Here is a 13,203-nt window from a genome sequence, read left to right as displayed (position 1 = left end):
TTCTGTAGTTTTAAAATTTTTAATTATTTATTTTTGAGATAGGATTTTGGTCTTTAATTCAGGCTGGTCTTGAACTCACTATGTAGCCCAGGCTGGCCTCAAACTCACAGCAGTCCTCCTGTCTCAACCTCCCCAGTTCTGGGATTACAGGTGTGTACCACCATGCCCAGCTCTGTATAATTTTTGAACTTTTTAACAGCTCTAATCTTATGTATACTAAACTTTTCTCATTTTTAAGTAAAGTTGTATATTAGAAAATATTCTTGAAGAGTGTTAGCTCAATCCCTTCTTTCTCCCTGTCTTTCTCTCTGTTCTCCTGTTCCTGTCCCCCTTCCCTCCCTTAAATAACAGATGGAAAGATTTATTTGAAAAAGTGTTTTGTAGAGTCCTTTGTAATGCAGCATACATAGATTGCTGATTTTTTGTATGTACTCTTGTATAGTTGTGTGAGAAACCTGAAAATTGGAGTGCATATAAACTTTCACAGTAGATTTTAGTAAAGTTTTGTGATACAGTGGTAAATGATAATGGATAAATAGGATGATATGAATGTCTTTGTATTGAGGAAATTGCAGTCATACTAGGTATCCATTGGTGATTGGTACCAAAATCTGAGAATGCTCAAGTTCTTTATATAAAATGGCATAGTATTTGCATATATATAAATATATATCCTGCTGTATACTGTAAATTATTTCTAGATTACTTACAACACCTAACACAATGTAAATGGTATGAGGAAAGTTATTTAGGAAATAACAAAGAAAGAACATTTTTTCCCAAATATTATTGATCTGTGGATGTGAATCAGTGGATACAAGAGGCTAACTATAAATTCATTCTAAAAGAACAAAGATGATAGGCTGTGAAAGACAAACTGGATGACACCTTATAATGAGGAAGGGTGCTGACAGTTTAGTCCACTAAGGTCAAATTACATTCATTTTCTTTTTTTCTACTTTCTGTGTAGCCTCATTAAAACTATTCTGATGCAAAATGTGTGCATGTAGACTTTTGGTAGAATCCATCTTTTACTTGTTTAGATTTGTCAACAGTTAACTATCAGTTTCCAGGCTTCACTTGATCTTAGCTAAAAGGCCAGGAAACAATTCAGTTTCCTGTGTTGTTTCTCACTTGGACAGCCCGTGTATATGGGTTTATTAAACACTGTTACACTAGTACATCATTTGGAATTGGTGTATTTCTTGAATCTTGTTTATTTTTTTGGTACTGGGGATCAAACTCACAACCTCATGCCTGCCAGACAGACACTGTGCTGCTGAGCTATATCCCTGGCCCCATTTCTTGAATGGAAACAGTGGCATCTATGTTTTTGATTAATGCTGTTTGTATGAAACTGGATATTAGCGTGCTGAGAAGTTACTTAATTTCATTAGTGTACCTGAACTGGTATTATATCTATTCTTAATACTAACTCGTGATAGATTATAATTGCTATCACATTGGAATCAATTTTGGTTTTGCTCCAGTATTATTGAGTTACGAAATAAAATTTTTTAAAAAATGTGTTTGTATTTCTAAGACCAAAATCTTGAATAAAAATTATATATTTTATATATAATACTACATTACAATTGTGTCCTCACAACGTATTTTTCTTGCCTTAGTAGCTAAAGAAGGTCTTCTTCAAGTTGTAATTTCAGCAATTTCTGGTCCTGTATGTCTTTTTCTTCGCATTAGACTATGTTCTAAGACCCATTATGAAGAATATTTTGCATAGGTCCTGACATTAGTTGTTTGTTGAATGAGAAAATTGATGAATTTTTAAGCTTTCTTGGTTTTTCCAAAAATGAGATATAAACATAAGCAAAATTCAAATTTAAATCTTTAGTTTTACATAGGCAATTGAAAACATATAGGGTGCCTACATAATGAATATTCACTTTCAGTCTTTGAAAAACAGTCTTGCTTGTGGTTAAGTTGCTGATTTAAAAAAAATACCTTTTTCAGAGCTGCGGGTATGGCTCAGTGGCATAAGCGCCTGCCTGGCAAGTGCAAGATCCTGAGTTCAATTCCCAGTACTGCAAAAAAAAAAAAAAAGCCTTTTTCAAATCAATACAACCTGGATATAGATACAGTAGTAATAGGTCTACCCCACAGTGTGATTGTGGACTAAATGAGATACACGTTTCAGATACAGTAAGTGCTAATAGTATGCGTGGCGCACAGTAAGTGCTCAATAAACAGCACTTTTGTGGCTGTTATTATTATATTCTACATGACTCAGATGTCAGGTGAGGGACAAAAAATTTTCAGATAGGAAGTTTTTAAAATTATGTAAACTGATACTCCATGGTGTAGGGTATCCAAAATATTACTGGTTATGAATTTATATTTTAGTAAACCCATTATTTAAGCATTATTATTTCTAGACAATTAACAGATATACACTTTGAAGACTGTAGAGTATTTTGTAATCATCAAATATTATTTTTTTGAGCTTCTGTAATGTTAATACATGTAAAAGGTTGATTTTTCAATCAAATCTTAGGGGCATTCCCTTAGATTTTCATGGAAAACCATGAAACTGAAATCTGCATGCTTTTATTTGTGTCTGTGCCTGAAATAACATTAATTAACAAAGCTTTTAGAGATACAAAATGTGCCAGTAATTTGAATAATTTAACTTGAATTGTACATACGCTACAAAATCAGTTTCTCCTGTTCTTTATGTTGCATATAGATTGTTGTAGTATTTTCAAAAAATGATTAGTACAAATTTCTTACACTTTCACTTTTTAAAAAATTCCTAATAATGCATGCTTTTAAAAGTTAAAACACGAAAATATGGTGGGAGGGTGGTGGTGGTATGTGTGTGTGTTTTAACCTCCTCTTTCCCCATTACCCGTATCTGTTGCTAACTGCTGTGTATCCCTTAGAGCGTCTCCAAACATACATGAATTCTGGATGTGGATGTAGATGTGTCTCTGTGTGTGTGCGTCATTGTGCAACTTGGTCTTAATTCAGTATCGTGTATACAAATCTCCTTATGTCAGTACTTAAGGCTCTACTTCATGTTGTATTTGTTGTATGCATTTACCATAATTTTGTTTGTTTTCCTAATAATGGACATTTAGGTTGTTTCTAATTACAAATATGATTGCAGCAAACATTCATACATACCCTTGTACATTTTTTTAAACTAGAATATTATCAGAAGTTGAGTTTCTTTTTCTTTTTTTGTATGGGAATCGAGCTCAGGACCTTGTGCTTGCCGGTCAGGCACTTGTGCTGCTGAGCTATACCCACAGCCAGAAGTTCAGCTTCTACGCTAACTTCTCAGACTTATTTCTCGGGACTGTCATCAGTGGCTGTCTCCTCCACCTTACTATCACTCATTTTTTGTTAGCTGCTTACCTTCCCAACCTTTCCTACCAACATACTGATCTTGTTTGCTTCTTTGCCTCTGCTTTGCAGCTTTTATGTGCAGTTGTTAACCTTTTTTAGCTGTCACTGGCCACCAGAATGGAAGTAAACAGTTTATAGTATATCAGGTCATGATCTCGGATTCTGCCTTTTTTCTGGGCTGCTTATACTGCTGTTGACTCAGGCCAAACGTATCTTATTTTTTCTATTGCACTTTTGAAGCTAGAAATTTCTTTTGCTCAGATTGACAGGAATTCTTTTTTCCTAAATATTAAGATATTGACTAGCCACCTCCACCTCTTCTCCCCTCCCCATCTCTTCCTGCTGCTGCTTTTCCTCCTGCTGCTTCTCCTCCTGTTGTTGTTCTCCTCCTCCTCTCCTCTTCCTGCTCCTTAATTTTGAGACACTTTTGTTAACTGTACTCCTCAGCTCTCTGAGCGCTAGGATTAGCGCTGTATACAGTGGTCCCAAGCTTAGGTGGTATTTTACAGAATTTAGAATTACTGTTTGTCCTGAACATACCTAGTGTCGTCGATAGTAGGCAGATTTTACAGGTTTTTTTCCCCAGTGCTGGGATCAACTCAAGGTCTCAAGGCCTCATGCATGGTAGGCAAGCACTATGCCGCTGAGCTACATCCCCAGCCATCACAGGAATTTCTTAGTATTTCCCACATTATCCAAGATTTTGCAAGTCACTTCCCTAAGATTCCCATCTTATCTCCTTGGTTTTTAGATACACATTGAAGTTGTTTAAGCTTTTAAATAAAATTATCTTTTATTTAGGAAAACAATATTGCAATAAAGACAATAAATACCATCTCCCTTGCTGTAAATTTAAAATAAAATTTTGGGCATTTATGTGCAGGTATGATTAATAATAAGTATTGGTTGGATGCTTGCACTGTTCTGAGCTCTTTGTAAATACTACGTCCTGTCAACAGCCCTGTGCCATAGTTAGCCTCATTTGGTATCTGCAGATTTCAGATAAGGGAACTGTCGAGTAGAAGTTAAGGAACTTGTGCAGTATAATACCCCCACTAAACATATTAGATATGTATTGATAATAAAGACTAGAGCTTGCATTCAAGCTCATAGTACATATCACAGCCACTGTGTCTTTCTGGGTGTTTATCTTTGAGTGTATATCATCTTGCCTGTTCACCTGTTTATCTTAATGGAGTAAGGGTTCTTAAAGGGATTCCAGTTTTCCCCTGGGATTAAGGGGAAGTTATCTCATCAACATTTGGTTCCTAGAAAATAATGCTTGTTCATGCCAGTGACACTAGTTCAAGATACTGTCAAAGATTTGGGTCACCGACTGCTGCCATGCCTGTGGTCTTTGGCTTTATAACCACATTCTCTGTATCTTATCCTCTGAGCTTGTTCTTTTCCTTTTCTGTAATCTACTCCTCTGCTTTTCTGTTCTGGCCAAATTCTTTCATAATTTTTTAGAGAATATGCTGTCTTTGATACTTGGTAGCCTGAGTGAACTTGAAATATGTCCTTTAGAAGAATGCGTTATTGGACATCTTTCGGTGAGAAACTCTTTTTGTTAATAAATGTCTGTTTTGGGCTGGGGATTTAGCTCAGCAGCAGAAAGCGCCTGCCTGGCAAGCGCAAGGTCGTGAGTTTGGTTCCTGGTACCGGAGAAAAACAAAACAAAAAAAATGTCTGTTTTGTCCTATTTCTTGAATAATTTTTACCTGAGAACATAATCATAGATTGACATAATTTTTCTTAGCACAATATTATTCTGTAGTCCTTCTGTGTTTTATTGTTCCTCTGAGAAGTCTGATTATTGTTCCTTTGTAGATAAACTTTCTTTGATTTTAAAGATCCCTTCATTTTTAGTGTTTTGTAGTTTCATATGGTGTGTCTAGATATGCATTTCTTTTTTATTTACTTTTCTTAGGAATTTATCTCCACATTTGGAGATCTTGCATCTTGTATCCATTCTTGAAAAGTTTTAACCACTGTCTCTTGAAACATTGGTTCTCCTGGGATTTCAGTTAGAAATATTTTAGGTATTCTTATCCTGTACTTTTATGTCTCTTAATCTTTCATTTTTTTGTCTCTTTCCTGCTTCAGATCTGTTGCCTAATTTACTAATTTTGTCTCTCTCTGCTCCAGTTAATTTTTTAACTTCAAGAAATATATTTTTTACTTTCCAGAAATACTTTTTTTTTCCTGTCATTTTTGTTAGCCCTTTGTTTATGGCCCATATATTTGTTACCTTTTTTTTTTAAATAAACTTCATAGCATATTTAATTTTAATTCTATATTATGTATCTGCAAATTTAATTTGGTTTTTCATAGTTTTTGCTAGTGTGCTAGTTTGTTTTCATGTTTGATAATTTTTTTTCATGTTCGATAATTTTTACAGTTCATTTTTGGTTAATATTTGTGGAATCTCCTGGAATATGGGTTGAAGTTATATTTGTCTCCAAAGAAATTGAATCTTATTTTTGGCAGTTGACGCCAACCCAGAAACAGCTTTAAATCATTTTCTGGTTTAAGGCTCCTGCCTCTTGCAAGAAGTATATATTTTAACCCAGTACTCAACTGAAGATAGGCTTGTAATTAAGAATTTTGCTGGGAATGAAGGCCCAATTCCAGTAAGTTGTTTTTTATTTACTGTCTTTGTCAGTGGGCAAAGCCCTCTCATGCCTCCCATTCACTGAGGAGTCCAGCCCCTTATGGGTATTGTAGCTTTCTGCAGTGTTCTAAATTCCATTAAACCTAATAAAAATTGAAATTAAAGTTCTAGATTTCAGGTTTAAGCCAAGGTCATAATAGCTTTAGCTTTTGCTTCCTGTGATTTCATTCAGTGAATGCAGTCAACAGATTTTTAGCGTTTGGCTGTGCTGGAGTAGTTAGGCCCTTGAACTTTCTAGGAAAGAATGCTACCACTAGCTACACCCCTAGCCCAAGAGATATTTTTTGAGCTGTTCTCAGTATTCTCTGTTTTTGCCTCCTGTAGATTTTTTTCAAGTCTTAGTTGTTGCATCTTATCTACCATATCTATCTTAGATAGGGGACACAAATCCCAAGGAGAGTTAAAAAAAGACAAAAAAGTCTACCTCTAGACATATCATAGATGTTTGTAATAAGAGGTTAATTCATACCCAGTCTAACATTTTCCAAAAACAAAGTTTTGAGTGATTTTTATATACCTTGAAATGTGAGCACCATTGGGCTAGAGATCCTGCTCCTGTTGCTTCTGTAGTAGCAAGTTGGAATTTGGTTACCTGGTCTCTTGTCCTTCCCCAAATTCAATGCTACTGTTAAGTTTTATTTATATTAGCAGTTATGGGGGCTGGGGATATAGCTCAGTGGCATAAGCGCCTGCCTGGCAAGCGCAAGGTCGTGAGTTCAATCCCTGGTACCACCAAAAAAAAAAAAAAAGTTGACATTTGTGATCTACCTGTTCCATTTAAAAATATTATTTATATAAAAGCCTACTTTGAATTCCAATCGTCAAAGTAAAGCTTTGAAATAGAACTTACTGATACATTTTGGTACTGCCTGTACTCGTATCATTCAAAGATTATTTTCTATATCTGTATCCAACCATTATCTACTATGTGCATTTAAAAAATATATATGATAGTCTCAATTTGTTTTTTCCTTTTTGAAATCAGGACCATATAGTCCTAGAAATTTAGGTCTAGAGCCATTCAAATTAATTCAAGAGAAGATAACATACATCACTATGGAAGTGGAAACTAGTCAGAAACTCAAAGCAACTCGGAAATCTGTTCTTCTCTCATTTTTCTCTGTGCATCTTTTCTCTGTGCTTTATTGATTGTCTCTTTTCTGTTTCTTGAAAACTTCTCTGTATCCAAAGTTCTGCTGGATGTGACACTGGCATAGTTTTATGGCATTATTTCAAATGAATTTGCATTGCATGGTGCTACTATTTGTATGTTTTTCTAATTTCAAATTTTTCAGAGCTCTGCTACCCAAAACAGTTATTACTAGCCACATCTGGCTATTAAAATCAAAGCTAAAATGATGTATAAGATCTCCATGCATATAGATAACTATAAAACAGTGATGAAAGATAATAGAGAAAACATAAGAGACTGTCAGTGACTGTTCGTGCATTGGAAGACTATCCATTCTAGAAATGTTTTCTTTTCAGAAATTGATCTGTAGAGTAGATGCACTTCCCAGAAAAATCTCGGCAGGATTTTATTGGGTGAATAGTATCCCTTAGTTATCGCAGGCTGATCAGGTCTGCAATCTCCCAAACAAGTGTACTGGGAAGGCTAAATAAAAAGAGGCAAATGGAATGATTTCAAGGCTTTGGGAGGATCAAAACCCTCTCACAGAATATGAGATTCTCTTAGGGCTAGGACCAAGACCTTCTCTGAGTGGCCTGTTTTTATTTGGTTATCAGAAGAAAGGAGGAAAGTACTCAAGAAGAGCAGAATTACTCAAGGACTTCTGCAAGTATAGTATTAAGTTAATCCTTAATAAGGATTAAATAAATCCACCTAGGAGTGAGATGCCTGAGGCCTGAGGCTATAGTCTTTTATCTAGTTGAGATATGATCAGGTGTCCTTGGCAGTGGTCTTGTCTTATCCTTTGAGGCTTTCTGGCTTTATTCACCATTACAGGTTTTAGTAGGGATTAGTGACTCACTTACAGTGAGTCCATTGCTCACTTCCAGACAAGAGGCCTAGGTTTTGGACAGATTCACAAGTAAACATAGAAAGCCAATTGGTTAATTTCAGTCCTGCTTAGGGCTGCTTCATCTCCATCCAGATTTTTATTTTTATGAGCATAAATGAGTTGAACCTAAAATTCATATGGAAAGGCAAAGCACTTAGACTAGTGAAAACAATTTTGAAAAAGAAAAAGTTGGAGGAATCACAATGCCTGATTTTTAAGATTTACTATAAAGTTATAGTAGCCAAGACTGTGACATTGGTAAGTGATAGATACAGAACCATTGGTCAATCAGAGGTCAATTAGAGCCTGGAAATAAACCATACAAACAGAGCCAGTTGACTTGTGACAAAGGTGAAAGGCTGGTCAACCGAGGATCATCTTTTCAATAAGTGGTACTGGAACACTCAGACATGTACACGTGAGACAGAAAACCCTGCCAAAACTTCATAATTCAAGCAAAAATTAACTTGAAAAGTACCATAAATCTAAATGTGAAACTATAGTACTCTTAAAACATAAGAGAAATCATGGTATGAGGTTAAACAAAAATGTTTTGGATACAACACCAAAAGCACAATCCATAAAGGAATACTGGAGATAAACTGAACTTAATCAAAAGTAGAAAACTTCTGCTTTATGTATTTGTTTGCCAGGGCTGCCATAGCAAAATACCACAGATGTGGGTGGATTAAACATTAGAAAAATTTACCTATTCCATCAGTTCTGGAGGCTTGAAGCCCAAGGTTAAGTTGTCAGCAGGGTTGCTTTCTACTGAGCTTGCAGATGACTGCCTTCTTGCTTTGTCTTCATATAGCCTTTTCTCTGTGTCTGCACATCTCTGGTATTCTTCCTCCTCTTCTGTGAGGGTATCTGCCATATTAGATTAGACCCACCTATTTGACTCATCCCACCTAGTTCCTCTTTAGATAGCCTATCTCTCCTTACATGTTAGACTTTAACATATGAATTTGGGAGAAAAGAATGTAATTTAGTCCATAACATTTTGTGAGATACATTGTTAAAACCCAAACTACAGACTGGGAGAAAATACTTGTAACTCACCTTTCAAATGATTTGTATCCAGAATATATAAAGAATTCTCAAAACTAATAAAAAAAAAAAACCCAATTAAAACATAGGCAAGTCTAGAAGCTGCTTCACCAAAGGATGACAAATAAACATAAGTAGGGCATAACTAGTCGTTTGGAAAATGCAAACTAAACCCACCATGAGATAGCATAACACACCAGTTTTAATTGCTAAAATAAAAAAATACATAATACAGCTGCTAGCCAGGATGTAGGGTAATTGATACCCTCGTGTGTTGCTGCCGAGCAGGAATGATGACACAGCCACTCTAGAAATGGTTTGATAGATTCTTACAGATACACATCTATCATAAAATTATCCAGTCCCTCTCCTGAGTATTTGTGTAACCTCTACACAAATGCGGATAGGAACCCTGTTCATATCTGTAAAGGCTGAGAAAGTGTGGTGGCACATGCCCTAATCCCCGCACTTGTGAGGGTGAGGCAGGAAGATCCCAAGTTGAGGCCAGCCTGGGTTACATGTGAGTTCAGGCCAGCCTGGACTACATAGTAAGACCCTGCCGCAAAAAAGAAAAAAAACCAAACACAAAAGTCCTATAAACAACACAGCTCTCTTTTGGTTGGTACTTAGAAACTGTGACAACACCCATGCAGTAGAATTCTACTTAATAACAAGGGGGAATATGCTATGACCCATGGAACAATTGGTGAAAGAAGAGTCTCTAGAGATTACATATTTAAAGGTAGCGTATATACATATATTAACATGTATAGTATAAATGTTACATATTTACATTGTTTGCTGTATATGACTTCTGAAACAGACAAGATTATACAAGTATAATTCCAGAGAATAAAATCAGTGGTTCCCCAGTCTTAAGGAGAATATAATGTCAGTGGAGTTCTTGTGATGGAAGGTTTTCTGTTTCCTGATGGTTACACACAGCTATGTGTGTGTTAAAACCACTAAAACCCTCCAGAAAAAAGCTGGGCGTGGTGTCACATGCCTATAATCCCAGAAGTCTGGGAGGCTGAGGCAGGAGGGATTGCAGGTTTGAGCCCCACCTGAGCAGTTTAGGGATTTAACAATACTGTCTGTCTCAAAATAAAACCTGAATTTAAAAAGAGGCCTGGGGATGTAGCTGTGTTAAGGCCTTGGGTTCTATTCCCACTACTGCCAAAGAAGAAAGAAAGGCTGTGACAGAGGGAGAAAAGAGGAAAACCCATTTTACAGTCTCCTTTTTAAAAAGTTTAAAACCCTCAGTTTTAAATATTTTATCACATATGCGCATATAACTGAACAAAATTCAGTTCTTGTACTAGCTGTATTTCAGTTGCTCAATAGGTGATATATAGAGGTACTATATTAGACAGGACAGATACATAACATTTCCATCAGTGCAGAAAGTTCTTTTGAACAGTAGTGTTTAAGAGCAGAGTTCAGCAAACTTTTCTGATAAAGGGCCAGATAGTAAACAATACTTCAGGCTTTTGGAACTCTCTGAACTATTCAGCTCTGCCATTGTTTTGGAAAGCAGACACTGACAGTGAATACGGCTTAAATGAATACGGCTGTGCACCAATAAAACTTTATGAAGCCAGGCATGTCTTCTAATCCCTATTTTAGAGAATCTGGTTGTCCTGTTCTCTCACCTACCTTCCTTCCTTCCTTCCTTCCTTCCTTCCTTCCTTCCTTCCTTCCTTCCTTCCTCCCTCCCTTCCTTCCTTTTTCCCTCCTTTATTTTTTTCTTTTTTCTTTTCTTTTCTTTTCTTTTCTTTTCTTTTCTTTTCTTTTCTTTCTTTCTTTCTTTCTTATTGGCTCAAAATGTAATGGTAGATTGACCTTATAATTTATCCAAGTAATTTTTTTTTTTTTGGTTTTTCTCCGGTACCGGGAATCAAACTCATGATCTTATGCTTGCCAGGCAGGGGCTGTGCCACTGAGCTAAATTCCCAGCCCTGTAATTTTTAGTTGAGAATGAAAATTGGTCACTATTAATAACATCACTAAGGCAGTAGGCATAAACTAGGACTGTTCTGGGCAAAGTAGGGTTATTTGTCACCCTATCATTCTTCCTATGAATCGATTTCCTTTGTAACAGACAAATCCCTAGTTCAGTTAACTTTGGAAAAGCAAACAGAAGTACAGTAGTCCTAACTCAGTGAGTGTGGTTTATCCCATCTCCCTCTGAAAGGGAGTTGCCCTGAGGGTGGCCTCCTGGTACACTCAGAATAGTCTGTTCTCTGTCTGGAAAGCCTTTCTTCATGCTTTTCTCCGTCCTTTCCCATCCCTTTTCTGTGTTGTAATCCGTCTGACTCCTGAACCTCTGCATAAACGTATCTTCAGGAAGAAGCCATTTGTGAAATGTCTTTTAGACCTAGAAGTTGGTAGTTGCAGTTTATAAAATTCAAGTGGCACAGCACTTTAAACCAGGCCCTCAAACCTAGCTGTATATCAGAAGCACTTCAGTAGCTTCAAGTGTAGATTCTTGGGTTCCATTCTGAATCTCTTGATTCAAAATTATATACCCTGCCTGTTGCTGTTGGTTCAGTGTTTGGAATCTGATTAGACCAGAGTTACCTGATATACACACTTACTTAGAAGAAACCTTAGAAAAAGTCTGTTCCAGCATCTTGTTTTAAAATTGGGATTGGGAACAGCACCTCTAGGGAAAGTGCTGTGGTCCCAGTGCTTGTTAGTGGCAGAGTAGGACTAACTCAGTTTTGCATTTTTAAACTCTGATTTTAGAACCTTCCATCTTTACATTGGACATCCCCTTTACCTAAGTTTTGAGAAAATCCTAGGTTGCTGAGTACAGAATAGTCAATTTTTAAAATTCATAATGACTGCTTTTAACTCACTTGTATAATAGCACCTAGACCCTTTTTGGCTTCTCGCGGTTGCTTCTTGAGTACTGTGTCGCTTGCCTCCAGTCCTACATTCAAGGAACACCTTTTTGATGGTTGGAGATAACAGTCAGCATGAAGTCTTCTCAGAAAAATCCTTTCCCAAATTAGTTCTGTCTAATCTGAGTGCCCTCCAAACCGAAGGTTACCAAACCACACTGAAGTCTGTAACAGCTTATATTATAATAAAGAATTTTTACAAGTCAACAGTAAATAGACAAGTAACACAAAATGGGCAAAGCATTGAACGTGTTTACAAAAGATGATTTCAGATGGCCAGTAAGCTATGAAAAGGTGCTTAACTAGCCTTTAGTGTAACGTAAATGTAAATCAAGCCACACTGAGATACCATTTCATAGCCAGTAAAATGCTAAAGTAAAATATTGCTGGTGACAGTGGAAAGTAGTGCAGATACTTTGGGAAACAGTTCAACAGTTCTTCAGAAAGTTAAACATGGACTTAGTATATGACTTAGCATTGCCTACCTTAGCTATGTAGTTAAAAAAGGGATTGAAAATAGATCCACACAAAAATTTGTAATGTATATAGCATTATTTATAACAGCCAAAATGTAGAAATAACCCATATGTCCTTCAGCTCATGAATGGGTAAACAAAATGTGATATTTTCATCGAATGAGTTATTTGGCAATAATAGGTATATGAATATACAACATGGAAGAATCTGAAAATACTTCGTTAATTGAAAGAAACCAGTCACAGAAGACTAAATATTGTTTGTTCTTGTATGAAATGTTCAGCATAGTCAAGCCCACTGTTATGGTTTATGTCTGGATGTCCCCCTAAAGCTTCTAGAGTTTATGATTGATTCATGGGTGTGAGCGCTACAGCCACCCTGGGGCAGGTAGTTTGCACAGTGTAAGGGAGGGAAAGAGGCTGTTTGCCGCCACTCCTTCCTTATGCTGTTGTTGATTTTGTTTTCCACTGCCATGAACTGTTGCCCTCGGCCATGTGCCACCCTGCCTTGGAACCAGCCAAGTATGGACTGAAACTTCCACAAACTGTGCACTAAATAAACCTTTTCTTCCTTAATTTTGGGCGTGAGGTGTTTTGTCTCAGCAACAGGAGAAAAGTAACAGAGACACCCACGGAGAAGGAAAGTAGTTAGCAGGAACTGAGAACAGAAGCAGGAGGGACCTGTAATGAGGCTGGAGTTGCTTTGC

This window comes from Chinchilla lanigera, unplaced genomic scaffold (genome assembly GCF_000276665.1).
Source record: "Chinchilla lanigera isolate Chin_1 unplaced genomic scaffold, ChiLan1.0 scaffold00040, whole genome shotgun sequence".
In the NCBI taxonomy this organism is placed as follows: domain Eukaryota; kingdom Metazoa; phylum Chordata; class Mammalia; order Rodentia; family Chinchillidae; genus Chinchilla; species Chinchilla lanigera.
This window is presented reverse-complemented; position numbering follows the sequence as displayed.